Source organism: Protopterus annectens, chromosome 2.part0 (assembly GCF_019279795.1).
Source record: "Protopterus annectens isolate FY-2018-M chromosome 2.part0, PAN1.0, whole genome shotgun sequence".
NCBI classification, from domain to species: Eukaryota; Metazoa; Chordata; order Ceratodontiformes; family Protopteridae; genus Protopterus; species Protopterus annectens.
This window is the reverse complement of record NC_056728.1, coordinates 404,815,723-404,828,664: the sequence shown is the minus strand read 5'-3', so window position 1 is coordinate 404,828,664 and position 12,942 is coordinate 404,815,723.

Genomic DNA, 12,942 nt, shown 5'->3' with positions numbered 1-12,942 from the left:
ATACAAATTAAAGAATTGTAAAGCTTTCAGTGCCATATGTGCAAACAGGAAATAATACTGACATCCTTATGACAGTGTACACACCTGTGACAATGGGGAAATGCTGAGAAGAATCACTGATATGTGTGCAATCATCACAGTAACAGTATTAATTGATGGAAAAAAAACATTTTTTGCAGCAACCTGCATGGTCTGGATGTTAGAAAGTTTATTACTGTCCATGTATGCTGTGTATGTTTGTATGTATGTATATAGCAACATCCAGAAGGACATGACATATATACAGAAGTGTCACCTTGAACAAGATATAAACAGAATAATGATCTTTTATACATACCATCAGTTGTCTATCTGTAGCAGATGTGACAAACGAATATGCAAAATGAGGCTATAGTCATGTGATATATGCAGATATGCGCATAAATCAAGGTAAAACTCATGCATATTCAGTCCCCTGACAAATGGATTGTGTGTCTATGAATGTCATTATGTATATCACTATCCATAAGATGTATTATGCGTATAATAGAAATGGATAGTTGGTGCAGACCAGACTTTGGCAAAACAAAATTGCATGCCAGCATTATGGTTATTACATCAGCTATTAGGAAATATATCAAATGCCAGGCTACAACAATTTGACTATGATGCATTTGTGGTACTGTAATTAATGTTCTATCATGTGTCCTTCCTGGTGTGAGTGTCACACCAGACATGTTGACATTAAAAAGTGTATCAAAGTACACATGTAAATGCAGTATACCATAATGTTGTAACTGATATTTAGCTCTGCGGTCTGCCTTGTTAACTACATTAGTCATACCTGTATGACACTGCAGTAACATCCATCAACCCTGGTGAAACATGAATCTGTATTACTAATTGACCTGTTGACAATTTGCATTTCACATTCACCAGCTGTCCTGTGGCCTGTGACAAATGTTGTCATCCTCTGTGTATAGGTCAGTAAGTCCATTGCATGTATCCTGGCAAAGCCAACTTTCCAGAGGCTAATTGTATTTGTTTTTGACAAAGAGTAGCAAATGAGAAAAACATAATTCTCAGAACATTGATTACTTAATATGCTTTATGAAAAATGGTATGCATCTAATACATCATTATAGTGGACATGCTGATAAGAAAGTAGATCAAGAAACTACAATAACATCAATTATCCAATTCAAAAATACAATAAGTATCATAATAAAGGTCCACTCACACTTTGTGATGGTTTTACAGCATGGCCCACATTAAGAAATTAAGAAATGATTAATAAGCCCTCATTTCCTTTAAAGCCGGATAATGTGATCAAAATGATAAAATGTATACATAAATGTTTTGAATGAAGTCATGCATGCAATACAGATCATTATTTCTGAGGGGAATAAATGATGCCTTTGAGCAGTCACTGACATAGCAATTTTGCCAGACTCAAACACTGGCAAAGATCAGATCTCAGACAGAAGTTCATCAACCATTGAAGCCACAGAAAGAAGCACACTTGATTTGTCATGAAGGACAAGGTTGAAGGGATTATATCATAATTCTATTGTAATGGTTATGACTCACCAAATGCGGAGTGTGAGACCTACATATGTGGCCCTCTTACTGTGCCATACTGCTAGTCTTTGGCTAAGCCTCTCCTGTCTTTCATAATTGTCTGGCAGACATTACTAGATGCAAATCCCAGCTGATCATGCTCCGCACTCTACAGAGCTGTGTAGTACCTGTATCAGGCTCAGGAGACAGCAACAGAGGGTGCCAGAAAGAACACACTTCAAGGTGTGAATTACGACAGGCTTTTGATGTTCAATTATCCAATACAAATAATTCTGAGGGCTCAAAAGGATGTAGAAATGTTACTGACCATACAAGTTTGATTTAGCCATATCACTGTTGGTTGGCTAAACCAGTCATGTATGTAATTAATGTTTTGCACATATACATTCCCAGATTTGAACCACTGCCTATCTGAGAGCACATACTCTACAAGCCAGAAATAATGGCATACTCCACAGGAGAACTCATCACAGAACACCTATTTGACTGGCATGAAACCACCAATGCAATGAAAGGACATTGTTAGAAATAAAACCAAACAGAAATAAATTGATACAATGTTGTATTTAAAGATTCATAGACTGTTACTAGGCTAACAACTCAGGGGACCCTTCAAGCCTATCCAGGATTTTCTGAAAGAATATTGATGTCCTGTATCCAAACTGGATATTGTATGCATCAAATCAGTACAATCACATTATGTGGTCCTTTTCTAGAGTCAAGCAGCTGCCTATTTAAGTCCACAACCTACAGAACTGTGCATTAACTGAATATTCCACAGGCAAAGTCTTATCACAGCTGTGAAACAGAACATATTTGAAGGCATAACATCATCCTTGGATTAAAAGCAGTTTTTCTGAAATAAAATTAATGGAGACATCCTCTCCCACAATAATTGTATACATTAAAACTGTGGTGGATATAATTCATGCATAGCAGTATACTGACACATACTCATACCATTCAGTCGCTGTGTGTTTCGAACACCTATCTATATAAATACACAAGCTACAGGGTACTGTTTCAACTGCAGATGCCACAGGAGACATTTTACTACAAATGTAAGACAGGGCCTGTTTGAAGGCATTGCATCATCTTAGTACTGCAAGGTCTATATGTGCCAATAAATTGATAAGAGGAGTAGTGTGCTTCATCACTTTGTCCCAAAATATTGCATGACTATAGGTATACCTGGCCACATGTTGCATAATCCAGTCATCCCTGTGACTGTAGAAGCACAATCATGCAAAATATGTAGATAATGCTGGATTTAAACTTATGGATTGCTAGACTAAGCTACAGAACATTGTGTCATTTCTTCAAGAAGCACAAGAATGCTTAATACTAGGTTAAGATAAAGCACATCTCAACAAATGACATTATCAGTGTTTAACAAAGCAGTTATCAGTGCTAAAATGGACAGAAAGTAGTAAAGAAGACCTCACCGGCTATACATGTATACATCAGATATGTGAATGACACCATTATAATCTATATGTACATTCACACTCACACACTGACACAACTGAGTCTATGGAGTAATGTCTGGGTTTGAAGTGACTATCTAAGATCACAAACTAGAGGATATTGCATGAATTACAGGCTCAATGTGAAACATTTGCTTACAAGTGTGACAGTGTACATTTGAAATGTTGATGCTACCATTGGTTTCATAGGGTGATGTGTGTGCTAAAAGGGACTGAAAGTGGTGGGAGATTCTATTATCACTGTAAAGCTACACATCACATCTGTGAATGAAACAATTCCTACCTAGCATGAAAGACACACACACACACACACACACACACACACACACACACACACACACACACACACACACACACACACACAGTCTCATAGTAGTTATTCACTCACTGCTGGATTCAAACCACCTACCTATATATTTACTCAATCTAGAAAACATAATACCAAAAACAAGCATGACAGAAGAAATCTGATTACAACACTGAGATAGTGCACATTTGAAAGGATGACATCATCAATACACTGCACAGAAGGTATTTTTACTAAAAATATAACAAATTCATGGGGGAACCCTATCCTGGCTTAAATATTCCTCCTGAGTGGAAGTCTCCACGTCATAGGTATGGCTGAAGTCTGTTCTACGTAGCAATGGAGACACACATGCATACCAGCTCCATAGTGTTGGATTTGAACCACTGATATATCTAGTTACACAATCTAGAGTATAACATATCAAATACAAGAACCACAGAAGAAGTCTAATTGCAACATTGAGATAGTGTGCATTTGAGAGAATTACCTTACTAGTGTGTTGTACAGAATGTGCTTTGGCTAAAAATGCAACCAGTTGATGAGAGTCCTTTCCCAGTGCAACTGTGTCTTCTAAGTGGAAGAGTACACAATGGATATTTAGATGAATGCAATTCTACCTGACACTACAGACACATACACACATGTATAGTATTTATGCAATCCTGGATTTTAGCCACTTACATATGCAGTCAAACAATGTAGATTACATAATATCAACTACAAATACAACAGCAGAAGTCTGACTATAACAGTGACAGAATGTGCTGTTGAAAAGCTTGGCTTACCTCATTATTATTTAAAACAGAAGATGTTTGTTACAAAAATTGATTGGGGAGCCCTCTCCCAGTTTAAATGTATCTCCGGAGTGGCAAAGTGCACATCAGAACTATTGTTGAAGCTATAATTTCCTGACAGTAGACACACACACACACACACACACACACACACACACACACACACACACACACACACACACACACACACACACACACACACACACACACACATACACACACTAGTTTAAGACTCTTGGATTCTAACTATCAACCTACCTAGTTATAAATTTGAGAGCACACCCTAATAGGGAAGGCATCTCTGATCAGTACTAGCAAAAAATTACGATCCCTCATAAAATCCTCCAAGGCCAGCTTTGAGAGAAAAATTGCACAGGACACCAAAGACAATCATAAGGCTTTTTTCAGTTATGTTAGAAACCTGGGATGCAACTCCCAGACTTGTTCTGAGTTGATTCTAAATGACAAAAAATACACTGAACCCACAGACATCGCCAATATCCTGGCAGACAGGCTCAGTGCAAACTTCTCCACCCCCTTCCCCCCAAAAGAGCAAGTATCTATCCCAGCAGAGGGCTGCCTCCCAAACATCTCAGATGCTCAGGTGAAGGCTGCCCTCTCCAAAGCAAAAAACACTGCTTCCATGGGACCAGATGGCATCCCAGGTTGCGTCCTATATGAACTACAAGAGGAACTAATCCCTCAAATAAAACAGCTATACAATCTCAGTCTCACTACAGGATATGTGCCCACAGAATGGCGTACAGCAACAGCGGTCCCACTCCACAAAGGTGGAGCCTCTACGGACCCTGGAAACTATCGCCCCATAAGCCTGACTAGCTTAGTCTGCAAGGCTATGGAGAGGATCATCATGGAGCTCATAAACAAAGACATTGGGGACCTATAGACACTAGATCCTACCCAGTTCGGCTTTGTCAAGGGCAGATCCTGCCTTTTGAACCTGGTTGACTTCTTTGAAACAGTCACCAAAGCCATAGATTAAGGGAAGGTAGTCCACACAGCCTATCTGGACCTTGCAAAGGCATTTGACACAATAACCCACTTGGGCATCATAGATAAGCTATCCAGCTTAAATATAAACCCCTATGTCACAAGATGGGTCGCAAACTGGCTCAAAGACAGAACCCACAGAGTGAGAGTTGCTGGAGCCATGTCAGACTCGAAACCAGTCACAAGTGGCGTCCCACAGGGTTCTGTCCTGGGACCACTCTTGTTCAGTATATACTTTGCCGAGGTACAGGCAAACGTGGGAGGACTATGGCTCACCAAGTTCACAGACGACTGCAAACTGGGCACCATAATTAACTCTCCAGCTGACACAAACATCCTTCAAAAGGTCTCACAGAGACAGATAACTGGTGCCAGTGCCATAGTTTAAAGCTAAATGCCAAGAAATTTATAGTCATACCCTTTGGCAAAAACAATGTGCCCACAAATTACCACATAGGCGGAAACCCATTAAGTACAGAGAAAGTTATTAGGGACCTGGGGACCCAAGTTGATAGCAATCTCTCCTTTGAAAACCACATTGCCAAAGTGGTTAGAAAGACCTTCAACATAGCCCACCTCATCACAAAGGTTTTCACATCTAGATCAAGAGAGGTAATCGTGCCCCTTTATTCATCCCTCATCAGGCCCATCATAGAATACAATGCCCCTTTTGGGATGTACCTTACCCGACACCTGCAGCAATTAGAAAGACCCCAAAAGTATCTCACCAAGAGGATCAAGGGTCTCAAACAGATGCCATATGCTGCTCGGTTAAAAACTCCAGCTCTACTCAGTTGCATACCGCCTACTTGAGGCGATCTATGCCTGACATACAAAGCTATGTCAAATCCAGAATTAATGGACATGCTCCACCTCAGTAAATCTAAATCCCTTAGAGCCACACATTCGAGGGACTTGAACCTCAGCACAGAAATAAATAGAACTTGCTGGAGGGACAGGTTCATAACCCAGAGGCTCCCTTCGCTCTGGAATAGAATTCCAGTTCATGTGAGGCAGAGCACCTCACTGAATCTCTTCAAGAAGAATCTCGATAAGTGGATGGAGGATCGTAGGTTTGTCCCAGGGATTACTCCCGTGTCACTATTAGACAGAGGCACAGTAAACTAAACCTTAAAAAGGGCACAGTACACTCAAATCAAGGGGTGGCATAAGCCATACAGAATCGGGCTAGGCTTACAATTGCCCCAGGGCAGATAGCCTAGTATGAACCTATGAACCTATGAACCTATGAACACAATATTAACTGCAACACCACAGGAGAAGTCTTAATATAGGAGTAAGAAAGAGAAACCAAGAGCTTAAGGCAAACAAACACTTCCAGGACACTACAAATTGAAGAACAAACTGTACCAAACTAAAGTGGTGGAGATTTTGGTAAAGATTTTGGCTTTCAAAAACCAGTAATCCCAAAAAAATAAAAAGTGGAATCCACCAACGTCGATGTATGCGAAAATCTTCTTTAATACCGAACCAACAAAATACAAACAAGCGCTTTCACCCAGTGGTACTGGGCTTTCTCAAGTTAAAACTGTAATGTGCACACTCAGTTTAAATACCTTGCAACAAATACTTGAAACTCATTAAACAATTAAATGCAGTTGTTAACTCAATGCAAATTCAACAATTGAATTTTCACAAACCAAGTGCGTTTTAACAAACTGTTTTAAAAATGTTATTGAAACCATTGCTAGGGTGCAACCTTACTTAATAAGAATGCACCTTTATATGTTCACCTTTGGTTTCCTCAAACAAGTAAATTAAGTGCAATTGACTTTAAAATATGTTGAGAATAAATTTGAAAATGCAGTGAAAAAACAGCCAAAAACAATGCTAAAAACATACTATAATCAAAAAAATCAACCTACTGCACTATGCTGATAACCACTGTGAACAGTGATCGTCTACCTAGCCTAGTGCATGAGTAATACACAGAAAATAAATAGTAAATAATCTGCTGGCCAATGCATCAAAGCATATAGGCCACTCTGATGTATGTCTATTGCGCAGATGTTCTGAGCTGGTCCACATATATACTTTGCAGTTTCTATTTAAAATGTGTAGAGATTTGACTAAAAAATCTGTTTGTAACAAATATGTGTATAAAAATATAAATAAAATAAATGAATAATAGTGAATAAAACCTAACCCATCCTACATAAAAAACAGTATACAATTATAGCCAATCCAAAAAATGTAATCTGACTTCATAGAATGTTGCTGTTAATTTTCAAAATCGGCGCTAAATTAATACAGTCATTCAGGCCTGGATGTTTAGTAGCATCCAACTTGAGTTGCCACATAAGTTCCCTCGTACTGAGTCTGGTCTCCCAGTCACCTACCCTCGGATCTGGGTTCACCTTTTCAAGCACGAAGAATTTAAGTGACATCTGTGGGCAAGTGAGAGAGTGCTTATAAAAAGCATTAGTTTCTTTCCTTTTTTTGATCTTGTACAAATGTTCATAAATTCTACGCTTAAGAACTCTCTCTGTCTTGCCCACATAGAAACTCTGACAACCTCCGCAAATGCCAAGGTAAACCACCCCTGATGATGAACATGTGTAATGCCCATGTATTCTGATAGTAAATCTTCTAGAAGGAATAAAAATGTGATCACTTTGCCAAATAAAGGAGCACTGATTGCATCTACCACAACTATAAGTGCCAACCCTTTGACGCAGAATGCTACTACTAAAAGAATGTGTCCTATTACTATTTTGCTCAAAAATACCTTTTAAGGTAATGTTCCTTTTTCTGGTAAAATTAATAGTTGTGGGCAAATATAAACAAGTGTCCTCATGCATTGAAACTATTGGCCAAAATGCTTGTATTATACTTTCTATCTCTTTTGCATCACTAGTGTAAGTGTAAACAAAATTTTTGTGTGCATTAAACTCCTGTTTATCGGAAGATGAAGAAAGCGGTAAACCTGCTCCTAATAAAGGGGGATAGAGAGAGTCTCTTTTCTCTAAAATGTCTGAAAGTGTGGCTTGAAAAAGCCACAAAGGATAACCCCTTTCCAGGAATGATGTTCTCAGAAAATCAGCCTCCATAAAAAATAACTCCAAAGTACTGCACATTCTGGACGCCCTAATAAGCTGACCTTTGATAATGCCCCCTTTGAGGTAAAAAGGGTGCCCACTATCAAAATACAGAAAAGAGTTAGAGAACGTGCTCTTTCTGTAAATTTGTGTTTGGAAACTATTAGTTTCCAAATTCTTAGTAAGTAAAACGTCCAAATAATGAAGGGTAACATCACTAATTTCAAACGTAAAAGACAAAAAAATGTGTTGTCTTATTAATATAATAAAAGAATTCCAAAAAACTATCCTTTGAGTCTTGCCATAGGATACAGATATCATCCAGGTATCTTTTATAAAATACTATGGCTTTACTCCACTTGGACGCGTGGACAAAATGCTTTTCCCATTTGTGCAAAACAATATTAGCGTAAGCACAGGGGGCACCCATAGCTACACCTTTTCTTTGGCGAAAAAATTCGCCATTAAAATAGATGAAATTGTTCTGTAAAATGATGCCCATAAACTCAATTAACAAATTAATTAAGTTGTTATTCAAACCTGACTCTGAGGCCAAAATCTCACTGAACCAATCAATCCCTATATCGTGAGGGATACTAGGGAACAGTTCTTTAATATCAATTATGGCCAGAAGTAAATCAGTGCCAAAAAACACTGGACTAATGCCCGCTAAAAATTACCAAGAGTCCTTGCAGACAGAGTCCAGAGTAGAGACAAACTTCTTAAGATGAAAATCTACAAATTTGCTTAAGGGCTCAGTGATTCCCCCTGCTCCTGCAACAATAGGTCTAAAACTGAGCGGGTCAAGCCCCTTATGTACTTTTGGAATGCCAAAGAGAATGGGTGTTCTGGGTTTGGGTACTGCCAAAAAATTGAATAATTTCTCATCTATTACACCTTGCATAAGGTGATCCTCCAACAGGAATTTCAGTTTTGAAAGGGCCACATTGAGTTCATTTAATGAGATAGCTTCATAAATTTCCGTATCTTGTAAAAGATTATGCATGTAATTCTCGTAATCCAAATGAAACATCAATACCAGCCCCCCACCCTTATCCGGTTTCATTACCCTAATTCCTTCATTCCTCAACATGTGAACAATTTCTTGCGACTGTGAATTGAAATTGTCATAACTCTGAATATTATTAGTAAAAGCGTTCTCTCTTAAAGCTTTCTCCACCATTTCTTCAAAAATCTTTAAAGTTGGATGAGTGGGAGGGTTAAATGTACTCCTTCTGGTAAGAACAGAATGCGTAGCAGATTGCCCTTTAAAATATAATGTTAAATTTAAATTTCTAACAAATAATTTCAGTTCAATGAGTAGTTTCGGTAAATATGATGGCCTGCAAGGCACAAATTGAAGACCTTTTGTAAATAAATTAAAAAATTCATCAGATACATGAACATCCGTAAAATTATAAATAGTAAAATTGTCTCTCTTTGTGACTTGAAATCCTTGGCCATGCATAACTATTTCAACCCCATACTCTGAAAATGCTGCTAAAACTGGAGTATTCACCTGGACCCCCTCCCCCAGTTTTGTTGCTGGAAGTAATTTTTTCTCTCCCCCGGTCTGCCCTGGGGAAATTGAAAAACCTGGGGTTGATTGCTTCCCCCTTTTTGGGCCAAGCGTTTGCTTTTTCTGGGAGGTTCAGAGTTAGAAATGTTAACCTCATTATTATTGTCCAAGAAATTGTTAGCCCCTTCATTGGTTGTAACCGTGCGTTTAATTCTGCCTGGTGCCGGGTAAGCTACCCCTTCCCTATATTCTAGAAGATCCCTTTCTAATTTACGAGCCTTTCTATCTAATACCTTCATACAGTGTTGATCTAATTCAGAAAAAGTGTCATCATATTTCTTTTTGAAACTCAAAAATGTATCATGTTTAACAATACTGTCATTCAATGAAGTTAACTCATCTAAAATACAGTTGGATTTGTTCTGATAGTCATCAACCATTAACTGCAACATCTCCATGCCTGTTTTGTTGAAAAGTTCTACAAGCTGAAGGTATAGAGCAGAACCTAAGGGGACACTGTTAGGAAGCTTGTAACAGCGCAACCCCTTAGGTACACGTTGTACCCTGATACATTCTTTCAAATAATTAATTTCTAATTGCGCGTTTCTATATGCATATAATTTGTTGGTAAAAATGTCCAAATCTTTGTCAAGTTGTTCAAAAAACATTAGCCAAACATTGGCCCAAAAAGGGGGAAGCAATCAACCCCAGGTTTTTCAATTTCCCCAGGGCAGACCGGGGGGGGAGAAAAAATTACTTCCAGCAACAAAACTGGGGGAGGGGGTCCAGGTGAATACTCCAGTTTTAGCAGCATTTTCAGAGTATGGGGTTGAAATAGTTATGCATGGCCAAGGATTTCAAGTCACAAAGAGAGACAATTTCACTATTTATATTTTTACGGATGTTCATGTATCTGATGAATTTTTTAATTTATTTACAAAAGGTCTTCAATTTGTGCCTTCCAGGCCATCATATTTACCGAAACTACTCATTGAACTGAAATTATTTGTTAGAAATTTAAATTTAACATTATATTTTAAAGGGCAATCTGCTACGCATTCCGTTTTTACCAGAAGGAGTACATTTAACCCCCCAACTCATCCAACTTTAAAGATTTTTGAAGAAATGGTGGAGAAAGCTTTAAGAGAGAATGCTTTTACTAATAATATTCAGAGTTATGACAATTTCAATTCACAGTCGCAAGAAATTGTTCACATGTTGAGGAATGAAGGAATTAGGGTAATGAAACTGGATAAGGGTGGGGGGCTGGTATTGATGTTTCATTCGGATTATGAGAATTACATGCATAATCTTTTACAAGATACGGAAATTTATGAAGCTATCTCATTAAATGAACTCAATGTGGTCCTTTCAAAACTGAAATTCCTGTTGGAGGATCACCTTATGCAAGGTGTAATAGATGAGAAATTATTAAATTTTTTAGCAGTACCCAAACCCAGAACACCCGTTCTCTTTGGCATTCCAAAAGTACATAAAAGGCTTGACCCGCTCAGTTTTAGACCTATTGTTGCAGGAGCAGAGGGAATCACCGAGCCCTTAAACAAATTTGTAGATTTTCATCTTAAGAAGTTTATCTCTACTCTGGACTCTGTCTGCAAGGACTCTTGAGAATTTTTAGCGGGCATTAGTCAGGCGTTTTTTGGCACTGATTTACTTCTGGCCGCAATTGATATTAAAGAACTGTTCCCTAGTATCCCTCACAATATAGGGATTGATTGATTGGCTCAGTGAGATTTTGACCTCAGAGTCAGGTTTGAATAACAACTTAATTAATTTGTTAATTGAGTTTATGGGCATCATTTTACAGAACAATTTCATCTATTTTAATGGCGAATTTTTTTGCCAAAGAAAAGGTGTAGCTATGGGTGCCCCCTGTGCTACGGCTTACGCTAATATTGTTTTGCACAAATGGGAAAAGCATTTTGTCCACGCGTCCAAGTGGAGTAAAGCCATAGTATTTTATAAAAGATACCTGGATGATATCTGTATCCTATGGCAAGACTCAAAGGATAGTTTTTTTGGAATTCTTTGATTATATTAATAAGACAACACATTTTTTGTCTTTTACGTTTGAAATTAGTGATGTTACCCTTCATTATTTGGACGTTTTACTTACTAAGAATTTGGAAACTAATAGTTTCCAAACACAAATTTACAGAAAGAGCACGTTCTCTAACTCTTTTCTGTATTTTGATAGTGGGCACCCTTTTTACCTCAAAGGGGGCATTATCAAAGGTCAGCTTATTAGGGCGTCCAGAATGTGCAGTACTTTGGAGTTATTTTTTATGGAGGCTGATTTTCCGAGAACATCATTCCTGGAAAGGGGTTATCCTTTGTGGCTTTTTCAAGCCACACTTTCAGACATTTTAGAGAAAAGAGACTCTCTCTATCCCCCTTTATTAGGAGCAGGTTTACCGCTTTCTTCATCTTCCGATAAACAGGAGTTTAATGCACACAACAATTTTGTTTACACTTACACTAGTGATGCAAAAGAGATAGAAAGTATAATACAAGCATTTTGGCTGATAGTTTCAATGCATGAGGACATTTGTTTATATTTGCCCACAACTATTAATTTTACCAGAAAAAGGAACATTAACTTAAAAGGTATTTTTGAGCAAAATAGTAATAGGACACATTCTTTTAGTAGTAGCATTCTGCGTCAAAGGGTTGGCACTTATAGTTGTGGTAGATGCAATCAGTGCTCCTTTATTTGGCAAAGTGATCACATTTTTATTCTTTCTAGAAGATTTACTATCAGAACACATGGGCATTACACATGTTCATCATCAGGGGTGGTTTACCTTGGCATTTGCGGAGGTTGTCAGAGTTTCTATGTGGGCAAGACGGAGAGAGTTCTTAAGCGTAGAATTTATGAACATTTGTACGAGATCAAAAAAAGGAAAGAAACTAATGCTTTTTATAAGCACTCTCTCACTTGCCCACAGATGCCACTTAAATTCTTCGTGCTTGAAAAGGTGAACCCAGATCCGAGGGGAGGGAACTGGGAGACCAGACTACGTACAAGGGAACTTATGTGGCAACTCAAGTTGGATACTACTAAACATCCAGGCCTGAATGACTGTATTAATTTAGCGCCGATTCTGAAAATTAACAGCAACATTCTATGAAGTCAGATTACATTTTTTGGATTGGCTATAATTGTATACTGTTTTTTATG